Source organism: Paroedura picta, chromosome 7 (assembly GCF_049243985.1).
Source record: "Paroedura picta isolate Pp20150507F chromosome 7, Ppicta_v3.0, whole genome shotgun sequence".
Taxonomy (NCBI): Eukaryota; Metazoa; Chordata; class Lepidosauria; order Squamata; family Gekkonidae; genus Paroedura; species Paroedura picta.
The window spans coordinates 50792437-50805932 of record NC_135375.1 but is presented as its reverse complement, the minus strand read 5'-3'; the positions used below and the strand labels follow the sequence as shown (position 1 = coordinate 50805932).

Genomic DNA, 13496 nt, shown 5'->3' with positions numbered 1-13496 from the left:
AGAGGAAACACATGCAAGAGTAAGAATATGCTAAGGGACCTTATGATCTTTACTGAACTACTGTTTCCTGACTCTTTGGTCACTTGGCAGTCTCTTCGCATAACTGAATTGAATAGCATTATAGCACTCCCAGCATACCTAAGTTCTGCATAGTTCTTAATATTATTTGATATTTCTAATATAGTTTATATACTTGTGCAATCATAAATGTTGAGGTAGTTGTTTAAAGCATTATTTACTTTTCAGCGTTGTTGAGACAGAAGATTCTGTAAAATGGGGCAGACTCCACCTTTCTACCAAAGGGTTTCTATCATTGTGGCTGTCAAACCAGAAGGTATCTGGATGCTCCTGATCCAAAGTCATCTAATTTAAGTTCACAGTATTTAAACACCACACACACTAAATTCCAAATCCACCATATACATAAATTCACTGAATTAGAATTATTTCAAGGTCGGCTGAGGATGACCATTAGGCTTCTGCTATTACCATCATGAACATGGATGGCTCAGGCAAAGTTGCCTGAAACTCAACCCCCCCAAGACGGAGGTCTTGTGGCTGGGTAGAGGGGGGCAGGACCAGGAAGCATGCCTCCCATGCCTGGATGGGGTGAAATTAACACTGGCACCAGTAGTCAGGAATTTGGGGGTGACCTTTGATGCCTCCCTTTCCATGGAGGCTCAGGTCACGAAAGTAGCCTGGATGGCATTTTTTTCATCTGTACCAAGCACAGCTACTAGTACCCTACCTGCCCTTGGCTACAGTGTTGCATGCAACCGTCACTTCCAGACTAGACTACTGTAACTCGCTCTACGCCTTACGCGGGCCTTGGCTTTGAACTGGAAATTGCAGCTGGTACAAAATGCAGCTGCAAGGGTCCTCAGTGGAACATCTCGGAGGGCCCATCTCCAGCAGGTGCGATGCCACCTGCACTGGTTACCAGTCTGCTTCCAGATCAAATTTAAGGTTTTGGTTTTAACCTTTAGGGCTTTACACGGCCTGGGTCCTATCTATCTGCGGGACCACTTATCTGTTTATGCCCCCGCAGGGCTCTTCGCTCTGTGGGTATGAATTTAATAGTTGTCCCAGGCCCCTGAGATATACACCTGGCCTTGACCAGGGCTTTTTCAGCCCTGGCCCCAACCTGGTGGAATGAGCTCCCAGAATAGCTAAGGGCCCTGTTGGAGTTGTCAGCTTTCCACAGGGCCTGCAAGATGGAGCTCTTCCGTGTATGGCTAAGGCCAGAGCAGTACCCAGTTGTTGCCATCTGAGGATCTCTGAGGCCAACTAGGTTCCTTGCTTCCCGGTAGAAAGAGAGTTTGACCCATGCTGAATGGGGGAATGGGTGGTATTTTATTGTCCGCCATATTGTTATGTTACTATTATTATGTTATTGTATTAATGGGGTATTTTAGAGCAGGGGTCATCAACCACCGGTCTGCAGCCCGGTGCCGGGCTGCAAAGGCCACGGTGCCGGGCTACCGGCAGCCACGCCTGCCTCCACCCGCCTGCAGTGAGAAGGAAGGGAAGAGGCAGGTGCAGCCGCCGGCACGCCAGTGACGCAAACACGCATGTGCGCAGTTGCCACGCACGCACGTACGTATCGCCCCTGGTGGCAAAAACGTGTATGTGCAGTTGCCGCGCATGCGCGTTAGCGCCACCTGGTGGCGAAAACGCACATGCGCGGCAACTGCGTGTGCACGTTTTCGCAGCACCCGGGCCGTCGGCTGTCCCCGACCTGAGAAAGGTTGGGGACTGCTATTTTAGAGGATTTTATTGATCTTGTAAACCACCACAAAACATTTGAGAGCAGTGGTATATAAATATAAATAAAATAAATAAACATTGTTTTGAATGTCTGTTCCCAAGTCTACCTACTGCATTCTGTGCATGGAAGGTTACCACCATATGGAAACATTCAAAGCCTGCTTCAAAATTTAGATCAGCCTACCAAACACATACTCCCAACAAAGGAGAATCAACTATGTCAGTAATAGCCATCTTGAGGAGATCTGCCACTAGCACAGAATTTCCTTAAATAATCAACAGCCACTTACTGGTGTCAAGGAAGAAGAGTAACATAAAAGCAAGCTTAAGCATCTATTATTAATCATTTGTGATAGCACATAGAACTTCTTTCAGTCATTCTCACAACTCCTTCCACATAGACTCATTTCCCAGATAGGAAGTAGACAGAAATCTCATTATTGGCTATGGCAAGATAATGCAGATCCAGCATCCAACAATCAGGTTCATCATGGCTTACAAATCTTGAAAATCTCTAATAGCAGCTCTAGAAGTTTCAGGAACAAATTCAAATTGTTCTCAGATTCACTGGTGTTTATCACAATTCATAACATGAACTAAAACAGAGAATAATCACATAGGAATAAAAGTTAATCAAGCAGACACTACCATTGCAACAATTCTTGTCCCAAAGAAGATCAGTAAAAGTAAAGCAGCAGAGATCACTCACCAAGAAGCAAAGCTAGACTCCCCTTGTCTCCATACAGCTCGATATCTGAACAGACAAAAATAGTATTGGATGGATGAACAGCAACTCAAAGACTGGCAAAATATGGCAAAATTGGGAATTCAACCCTCCCTGTCTACAAATGCCAATCAGTTAACAATCATCTTCATTCCATCTGATAATCAAAATATGTATTGGCATGAGGAATAATGGATATCCCTGGAATAATGAATTGTTGATATTTATGTCATCTACCACAATCTCTTTCCACTCAGGATTAATCTACAGCAACTAGTCACCATTTTTATTCACTATTTCTGAATGTTTATTCAAGCATTACATTTTCTGTCATAAGCCTGAAAATGATTCTGCTTGGTATCAGTGCTATGACTTGTAAGACTGCTTATTATTTTGGTTGGCTCAATATCTCCACATCAGCATCAAGTATTATTTATTAAATTTCTATACTGTCTCTCCTACTATCAGTAAAATCTGCAAACGTGGTATAAAAGTGCACCACAAAATCAAGCTACTCTACATTAAGTAAACAGTCAGCTTTCAAATGTTACAGACCTAGAGGCACTGCTGCCATGTGGAAGCATGGAACAGCACTTGTAACATCTGAACAGGCCCTGACACAGATCCACCATAGCTAGGAATAGACAAAAAATTAAAAAATCTTTCTGCCAAGAGATGTATTAAGTGTAGCAAGAAGTTTAGGGTATTAATAAGTTACTAAGAATAAAAGAAGGACCTCCCCATTAAACAAGTAGGGTACAGATCCTGGCCTATAAAGACGGGGCAGCATGTGTGTATATAACTGATATATAGTTGTCAGTTTCAGAACTACGTTTTTCAAATCCAAAAACTGTTTCATATGAACAGGTACTGCTCTAAGCCATAACTTCCTACCACCAGAATCTAACGAATGGGATTTGTTCTATGTTTTGGACTCTCATCTCCTGGCTCCACATTCTACTACTTGTAAGGGAACCCATGCAAGTTTTCCCTCTTGCGATACATTTACCACCAACCCTGATAACCTTAACGCACTGAAAACCCCTCCCCTTCCTCCCCACGTTGAATCCCAACCCAGAAACAGTACACTACAGGAAACTTTTAAGGCCACAAATTTTGCCCAGACTCTGGCTTACCAGCAATACTCGATACAGGGAGACTAACCTGTCTCTTCCCTGAAATAAGAGTCCCCGAGCAGGGATGCAAGGAAGTCACACAGACAATGGGGTCTGCTGCCCTGAGAAGGTGGGAGGTTCTGAAAGAGGCACGCCCCTTCAAAAGCCGCCCTAAAGCTCCGACTCCAGTTGCCCGAGAGAGGAAGTGCCGGGATGGCGGCGCTCTGCCCGCGGAGGGGGCGTGGGTCTGCCTGCCTGCCTGCCTGCCTGCCCGGGGGCTGGAGCCGCACCTCACACTCACCTGCCCTCGCGGTCGTTGGCCACTGTGTGCAGCGCCACGGCTGCCGCTCCCGGGACTCCGCCGCTGCCTCCGTCGCGGCCGATGCTCGGGGGACTCGGCCCCGCGGGGAAGCGAGAAGGCAGCCGCTCGCGCATCCGGGGCGCCGCAGTGAAGGCCGTGCGGGACACGCTCCCTTCCTCACAGGGGGAGGCGCCGGCGGCAGCAGCAGCGGGGGGAAGGTTCGGGGCTGGTCCCGGTCATCCCGCCGCCCCAGCGCCTCATTCCTCAGCGGGCACAGGCGAGGCCCGCCTGCTGCCCTGCTCCGCTCAGCCCGCCCGCCGGGCCTCTTCTCCCTCGGCACGGTCCTACTTAGCAGCTGCTGCTGCCGCCGCCCCCTTTTCCCTCTCTTCAGCTCCCGGACTAGCCTCTACGGCGCCATCTTGTCTGGAGACTACAGAAAGCGCATGTGCGGGGGAGGGAATCCCAGCTACAACGGAGCTCGGGCAGCTTGCCGAAGACCGGCCGGGGGGGGGGGGGGCGAGAGAAGTCAATGGCGCCTGCGCGAAGCGATGTGGCGTCTCATTCACAGCCTCTCACACCTGCTGCGAGAACAGCTGCTGGCGAGGCGGGACTGGGGTGGATCCGGCGCTTGACAATGAAGCCATTCGGTAGCGAGGGTTGGAATTTGCATAGTTAGTCTGCCCTTTGCCGCGTTTGAGATTAAGCACGCAGGAGGCGGGGCGCAAGGGGCAAAGAGCCACGGATGTATTCCTGAAGTGACCGGGATCCCCCTTCTGTCGCTGTCCAAAGCAGTAGACGCAGGACCTTGCATAGGATTTGTAAAGGGGTGTGTGCGTGTGCATGTTACTATACATTCCAGACCTTCGTGAAACTTCATTAGATCTTTCTCACTTTTTCTATCGCGTACCATTCTTAGTAGGTTTTCATTGATTCAATGAGTAACTTTTTGCATATTTAAATGTTGCAAAAAAAAACTGCATCAGCTTGGGTTGACATAGGCCCAATCCATCCTCCTCCTAGTGTGCTGTATATACTTGCTGCCTGGAATCTGGAGCTATGAGAAATGCTCAAAAGCCAGTTAATCTCATTCTTGCCTTGCACAGAAAATTGTTTCCTAAATTCTTTGTAGTTTGGACAGTTAAATTAGCAAAGTCCTGCCCTGAGCCTCCAGGGAGAGCAGATTATGAAAATAAAAATAAATAAAACAAAAACATCTATAGTTGTTAATTTTTTTAAAGGAATTGTTTATTGGGAATTGTTTGGTGCAATTTATGGTTTATATTTGAACAGAGAAGAAATATTGTTTCCAGATTTTTTTGAATCAAAATATTTTTAAGAGATGCCCAAAGCCATTACTAGAAATTAATTGGCATGAGCCATGAGAAATTGCAATTAATCCTGAACACTGCATAAAAAATTAGAAGATACATATTCCAGTCTCTAAGGTGCTGTGCAATCCTGTGTAGAGTTACTCCAGCCCAATTCCACAGATTCACATGTTAGCATATGTATGGCCTTAATATCTTACCTGTACTAAGTGGGGCATGACCTGGATACCCCAGGTTAACCTGCTCTCCTCAGATCTCAGAAGCTCAGCAGTGTTGACTGGCTAATATTTGGATAGGAGATCTTCAAGGAAAACCAGGGTCATGATGCAAAGACAGGCAATAGCAAATCATCTCTGTGCATCTTTTGCATTGAAAACCCTGTGGGACCACCATAAGTCAGCTGTGACTTGAAAGCAACCCCACCAAAAAAATACTAATCATGCATAGCATTGTATTCCTGGAGTTTTGCTACCAAGTACAGCTGCAAATGGTAGAACGTAAAATGAATGACAGCTCATCTTAAAACATGTACAATACTTATAGCAAAACTGGGAAAATGTGAAAGATTATATGATTACATAACTAAAGTGGAGGAAATATATTTATTGTGGAGCCAGAACTAATTGCATTAGGGGCTCCCAAAGTGGGCAATAGACCCCACTGTGTGTTGTGGAAGGCTCTAGGGGGCGGTGAGGAATTTGGGGGCAGTAGGGGAGTAGCAGACTCTTCCTGCTGTGGCTGCATTTTCCTGGTAAGAGACATTCCAAGGTGGCTTGCCATTGCCTGCCTCTAGGTAGTAGCAGCCCTGAACTTCCTTAGTGGTCTCCCATCCCAATACTGACCACAGCAAACTCAGCTTAGCTTCCTGAAGGTGGGCTGGATGAGAGCATGGTCTTGATGAGCTCATTTCCTTCTGTCCTTCCCAGGCTCCACCGCAGGTCTCAGGAACTTCTTAACCCAGGGTTGGCAAAGTTCCTCAAAGTCTCCGTCTTTGGGAGGCTGGTTCCTCCTGGTCATTGGATTTTCTGCTACTTGCTTCTCTCTCCCTCCCTCTCTCTTTCTACCGCCAATGAGGACTCAGAGTGGCTTTTACAAATGATTTTTACGAAGAACTTATATGGTTTTTCCATACTAAAATATGGCTGCTCCACAACAACCAAAGCAGAAGTGTAGGCAATATAGTGTGTTTTGAATTTGCAATAGACCTAACACCAGGAAAGAAGTGTATATATTTATATGGGGAGGGGGGGAGGCACTAGGGATGTGGCCTGGGAGCCAAGCGGGTGAGAGCCTGAAAAAGTATGGGAACCACTGAATTATCTCAAATAAATTCCAAAGGGCTAGCTATATTTGCCAGTGGCAACAGAATAGAGATTATAAGGTTTATTGCTATTTATACTATTGAAGTGCCTGGATGAAGAGGTAGTAGTACAAACAACAGCTCAGTTTCTTGAAACTATTATTTGCCTTCATCTGCTTGATTTACCTTATTGTTTTCCTGCTGCATGCCTGGGAAGTATTTCCAAGCATTTACTCATGACATTTAGACTTATAAGACTACTATGGTCCATGAACATAGGAATAGTGGCGGTATTCCTTCTTCTGGTTGCAGATTTACCTCTCTTTTAAATCATCACATCTAATGGACCCCCTTTTAAAAAAACACTCCCATGTCTACATCTTAATCTGGCAACAGACAAAGGGGATGGCACTAGAAACCCTAGCAGTAATTGATTTTGCTGTTATTTAAATATGGCTTTAAATAGGAGGTATTTAATATGTATTATTTTTATATGTATTATTTTAATTATATTATAATTTTATTGATGCTGAGCACTGCTCTGAGCTGGTCTACCAGGCAGGCAGAATAAAAAAGGAATAATAAATAAAATAAAAACAAAACTAACAAGAAAATCAGAATTGGCAATGCAATTATTATTTATTATTTTTAGTTATTTATTTATTAGACTTTTATCCTACCACTCCCAGACGAACTGGCTCGTGGTGGCTGAGATTGGTGGCAGAGATTAGAGACTTATTTCAGTTACATCAATTAGAGCCTTTTCCACCTTTGCATTTTAAAAAATTATGATTGCATCCAAGGCTGGAGACAGACAATAATTTTAAAAGTGGTATTGTAGAGCCAATATTTCCCATGCTTTAGTAGATACCCAGTTCCTTTCTCCATTGTCTCGATCAAATGTATTTTGTAGGTACTTTAAATTGTTATTAGATCATAATGTCATATTTTATCCCTTGTTATTATCAATACAAGTAGCAAAACAATATCACATGTATTCAATATGTCATAGTTTGATTTAATTGTGGGTGAGGGGTGGGATTCCTTGCAAATTTATTCAAAACACAGTATTAAAAAAAATTAATAGTCTCTTCAATTGTTGTTGTTGTTGTTAGGTGCGAAGTGGTGTCCGACCCATCGTGACCTCATGGACAATGTTCCTCCAGGCCTTCCTGTCCTCTACCATTCCCCGGAGTCCATTTAAATTTGCACCTACTGGGAGGTGTGGCTAAAGATGTCGCCCTGAGAGGGTGGCAGGGCATCTGCTCTGCTATCTCTGAAGCCTGACAGGGGTCAATTGCGCAAGCAATTGGCAGAAAAGAGGAGGGGTACGCAAACCCCACCTCACCTTTCTACCCAGGAAGTTCTTGGGGCCGTCTCCAATCCTTTAGGGAGTATATCTCCCTGCATTATAGGCTGTCAGCGCTCCAGGTCCAGAGGATGACTGCCATTTTCTATCTCGGACTTTCTTTTCTTTCTTTAATCTTAAAGTATCTGCTTCAACCCTACACAATGATTTACCACAAATGAACGTTTTGAACTGAGGGGAGGACATCGTCTGAGTTCCAAAACATCATTTACTGCAAGTATCTCTGGTTTTTTTTTCTCCGTCTCTCTTCCTGCATCAAAGCCCTTTGTTTCCCCCCTCCTCTTACTCTGCTCTGCCCGAAGCCATCTCGTTATGAGGCAGGCTAATTCTCCTAACTAAGCAGAAGAAAGACTCAAATCAACTCGAATTAATTGGCAAAAGCTCTTATTGTAATTGTTTTGGTTTTCGGAGATAAGAGATAAGAGCTGTGAATGGGAAGATCTCACGAGAACTCTGTGCCAGCACGAGAATATCTGCCTTAACTGACTTCAATACGTCACATGCCAGAGGATAAAACAGAGGACCTCTACTGGCCACTTGTAAAATTGTTTGAGGCCGGGTTTTTTTAAAGTCAAAAACATGTCTATGTTAAAAAGATTGGCTCATCTAATAGGGGTACAAACCCAAGATTTCAAAGTATTTATAGATGGATTGGTCAAAAATATCTCCAAGGAGATCCAAGATGGCAAGGAAGAAGTCTCCAATATGAATGATGGATCAACAACAGTGGCTGATGACAGCTCTAAACAAGGTGGAAAACCAACAGTAGAAGAGAAATCTGAAATTCTGGAGACGGAAAATGGGATGCCGGAGCTCTGCAGCCCAGATAAGGACACCCTTTTTAAAAAGACATACAGCCATCTCAAAGCAACAGTGTACAAAAATCAATCAAAAGAAATATGGATCTGCAGTGAAAGTAACCGATTTAAAGGAGCTCTTTGGGGAAAAAATTGTATTGATACTGGAGTCCAGGAGGTGCAACGGCCTCAAGATTTATCGATGCATATTCTGCGGGAAAGAGTACAACTGCACTTTCTACGCCAAAGGCCAATGGGACAGAATATAAGTCTACGGGAACAACGAGATGTAGCAAGCCTCGAGATGAGACCCCCTTAAGAAGACCGAAAGCTCATATTGTTTTATGTTTAATGTTATACTGTATTCTATATTTCTATTTTTATGAAAAAGGGGAAGCAGTGTCTCTTTCTCTCTTGTTTCTTGTTTCTTTTCCTTTGTAGGCATATAGGTAATATAATCATTAGTGTTGGAAATATAAAATGGGGTTCTCCCCCCCTATTTTTTCTTTCTTCTATTAGTGTATTGTTCTAGGGCCAAAGCCTACACTGACCTGTAGAAAATGTTTAATGTTAAGCTTTCAACCTAAATCTGAAAATATACCTGTCAGGATGGCTCTTAGAATGGGTCAAGTATAAATTGTTTTGTAGATGTATCAGAATTAAGGATAAGGAGAAGCTATAGAATACTGAAAGCTTATATTGTTCTATGTTTAATGTTAAGCATTTAATCTAAACCTGGAAATCTTATTATTCTCTGTATTAACAACATATACTGTATCCTACATTGCTATTTTTATGAAAAAGGGGAAGCAGTAGCTTTTTTCTCTCTTGTTTCTTTTCCTTAGTAGGCATATAGGTAATATAATCGTTAGTGTTGGAAATATAAAATGGGGCTTTCCCCCCTTATTTTTTTTATTGGTGTATTGTTATAGGGCCAAAGCTCATATTGATCTGTACAAAATGCAAAGCTCTCAACTTATACCTGTCAGGATGGCTCTTAGAATGGGTCAAGTATAAATGGTTTTGTAGATGTATCTGTATTAACGATAAGGAGAAATTATGAAATCCTTTTGTAATTTTTTTTCTTTGTACATCTTTAAGGCAAAGCCCAACTTTCCTCTCCCTTCATCAGGGTATTGATACAGGGCCAAAACTCATACTGTTCTATAAGAAATGTTTAATGTTAAGCATCTCACTTAAACCTAGAAATATCTGCCAGGATAGCTCTTAGATTGTATCAAGCAGTTAACGTGAGGTCTACGATCTCTCAAGTAAGTTGATTAATAATAACTTTTCTTTTGTATATCTAAACAGGCCTCTTTTTTTTAATGTAGTGGAAATGTGGATGGCTCTTAGAGTTTTGGGCAAAAGTTTATATCACTGTGGAGTCAATGTGGGGTCGTATATTTTCAAATGATGATTATATTTTATTTACTGCTTTTTGTATCAATAACTCGTGTTGCATCCTATATTTCTATCTTTATGAAAATAAAAAAAATCATTACAATAAAAAAAAAAATTTGCACCTACTGCTTCAGTGACTCCATCCAGCCACCTCATTCTCTGGTCTCTTCAATATACCCTTCTAAAATCTTTCCAAAGTTCTTTGTCCTAGACTAAGTCTTCATTGATTAGTGGGTGGAATCTTGGAAAGGCTTTTTGTCACCCTGCAAGTGCAAGAAAATATTATGGAGCATGCCCTGACATAGATGGCCCAGGCTAGTCCAATCTCACCAGATCTTGGAAACTATGCTGGGTTGTCCTGGTTAGTATTTTGATGGGAGACCACCAGAAAATTCCAGGATCGCTATACAGAGAAAGGCAAACCATCTCTGATGGTGTCTTGCCTTGAAAGCCTACAATCAACTGCAACTTGTCAGCACTCTGCACACTACATTGTGGAGAGCACTTTGATCTGCCACTTGATCAGAGACTGGAGACTCATTTCTGATTATGCAAAACAAAAATATATTAATCACAAACTTCCTTGGGCAAATATATCATCTGGTAGTAGAAATTGCCATCGAGTTCAATTGACTTATTGCAACCCAGAGTGTTCTTCCATTCAAGGAATAATCAAGACTGACCCTGCTTAGCTTCCAACATATGATGAGATCAAGCTGGCTCAGTGTCAGAAATGATTAATTCTGCCATGCATCTATGTATCTATAGGTTCTGCCTTTTTTCTGACAATCTCTTATGGTAACCTTGTTCCTGTTTATTGCCCCCAACCATTTGATTATACCCCTCATACTGCTTTCCATTTGTCTTGGTAAGTATTACTTAATGCAGTGGTCCCCAACCATTTTATCACTGAGCCCCTGCTCCACTTTCTTTCCCGCCGGCACCCCTGACTTCCCGCTGCCCACTGGGGGGTGATGCCAGCAGCAGCTGTGCACTGCCACTCCGAAGGGGAGCCCCCGCCATGACAGCCGCTGGAGAGCACCAAAAGTGAGCTGGCGGCACAGTGGCAGGGCAGCCCCCAAGGCAGCAGCTGGGATGGAGGACGAGGAGGAGCTGCGGTCTGGTACCAATCTCCGGACTGGGGGTTGGGGACCACTGACTTAGTGGACAGCAAGAGGTGCCACTACTTAGGCTGTGTGTCCTTGATTCCGCTTCCCTTCAGTGTTTGTTTTGTTTCATATAGAGTTATGTCTTTCATCTAGCTCAGCCTTTTTCAATATTTTGACCATGGAGGAACCTCTGAAATCAGCCCAGAAGTGATGTCAGCTGACCACATCCCCTGCCACACCCCCAGAAGTGGAGCTGTACAATAAAATAATTTTAAAATGTTGATTATTAAAGTGCACAATTAAAAACAGAACAGCAAGGCCAACCACATGCCCACTAGACCCTTGCCCATCCTGGCTACTAAAAACAGCTAGCATAAGGATAAAGGGCCCCCTCCGGGAGATAATCAACCTATCTCTCACAACAGGAGAATTCCCGGAGGGATTGAAAGAGGCTGTGGTACTCCCACTGCTGATAAAAACATCTCTAGATCCGCGAGAGCATAACAACTACAGACCCGTCTCGCATTTAGCGTTTCTGGGGAAGTTGATAGAAAGGGCAGTCGAAAACGAACTGACGGAATACCTGGAAGAAGCTTCGGTCCTAGACCAATCCCAATCAGGTTTCCGGCCTGGCCATGGGGTAGAGACAGCGCTAGTCGCCCTGACGGATGACCTCTGTCGCCAGTTGGGCCAAGGCAGGTCGGCACTGCTGATATTACTAGACCTCTCAGCAGCGTTCGACACAGTCGATCATGAGCTTCTAGCTCGCCGCCTCATCGATGCCGGAATACAAGGGACAGCCCTTCAATGGCTTATCTCCTTCCTCCGGGATCGTGGACAGAGGGTTGCAATAGGAGAAAAAACATCAGACTGCCGGCAACTTATTTGTGGAGTCCCACAAGGGGCGGTCCTCTCCCCTATCCTATTCAACATCTTCATGCGCCCTCTCACACAACTCGTATGGAAGTTCGGGCTGGGTTGCTATCAATATGCAGATGACGCCCAGCTCTTCCTCTTGATGGATGGCCGCCTTGACTCTCCCCCAGAAGCATTAGCCAGCTGCCTGGAAGCAGTGACGAGGTGGCTCAAGCAGAGTCGTCTGAAGCTCAATCCTTCAAAGACGGAGGTCCTGTGGCTGGGTAGGAAGGGCCCATGCGAGGAAGCGCGTCTGCCTGCCCTGGATGGTGTACAGCTCTCTACGGCTTGCTCAGCCAGGAATCTAGGCGTGATTCTGGACGCTTCCCTCACAATGGAAGCCCAGATCACAAAGGTAGTACGGCTGGCATTCTACCATCTCCGCCAAGCCAAACTACTAGCGCCCTACCTGGCCCCGGAACACTAGCCACAGTGATCCATGCAACGGTCACCTCTAGACTGGATTTTTGTAACTCGCTCTACGCAGGCCTGCCCTTAGCCTTGACCCGGAAACTACAGCTGGTTCAAAATGCAGCAGCCAGGATCCTCACAGCAACACCGTGGAGGTCTCACATCCGGCCTGTTTTCCACCAGCTGCAATGGCTGCCAGTTGAATTCCAGATCAGACTAAAGGTCCTGGTAATTACCTTCAAGGCCATATGCGGTCAGGGCCCAGTGTACCTGAGGGATCGCCTCCCCGCCTATGCCCCCAAAAGAGCTCTGCGTTCCACTGCCACCAACCAGTTAAGGATCCCTGGCCCTAAAGAAGTCCACCTGGTCTCAACCAGGGCCAGAGCATTCTCTGTCATGGCCCCCACCTGGTGGAACGAGCTCCCAGAGGAGATCAGGGCCCTGATGGAGCTTAAACAGTTCCACAGGGCCTGCAAAAAGGAGCTCTTCCGCCAGGCATTTGGTTGAGACCAGACACAATCAACAGTGACTGAAAGGCCCCTGCTCCCCCCCTGCCCCCCCTCAGAAGTCCACCAACATGCTCTGGACCTGTTCGTATTGTTGCATTGTTGTACTGCCTATATTATTTATACTGTTACATTGTTATACGGTTATTATTGTAAAGTTATTCACATGTTTATAGAGTGTTTTATGTACTGTTGTTGTTCTTATGTAAACCGCCCTGAACCCCCGGGGAGGGCGGTATATAAATATAATAAATAAATAAATAAATAAATAAAAACTATACAGAACTAACAGCACATAAGATCAAACGTGTTTCGACCCTACTGGGTCTTCCTCAGAGGTCAGAACTGTGACAATACACTCTATATAAAATATTTATACTAAACTCATTATAAAGTGTAGCTGAGTGGTTGAATGAGATCTGTAATTTATGGCTCCAACCAATATCTGTA

General features: G+C 44.5%; 1 protein-coding gene across 5 annotated transcripts in view; it reads right to left on the bottom strand.

Annotated features, from left to right (window-relative positions):
* APC (APC regulator of Wnt signaling pathway) overlaps positions 1–4316 on the bottom strand; it is a 90177-nt gene extending 85861 nt beyond the window's left edge. For 3 of the 5 annotated variants that reach the window (XM_077347778.1, XM_077347784.1, XM_077347785.1), the window contains exons 1-2: positions 3908–4316; positions 2477–2521 (exon numbers count right to left, since the gene is read on the bottom strand). The gene's annotated coding sequence lies outside the window, so the exon portion shown is untranslated. The other 2 variants (XM_077347779.1, XM_077347781.1) reach the window with 2 other exon arrangements.
* Between the last annotated feature and the right edge of the window lie 9180 nt (positions 4317–13496).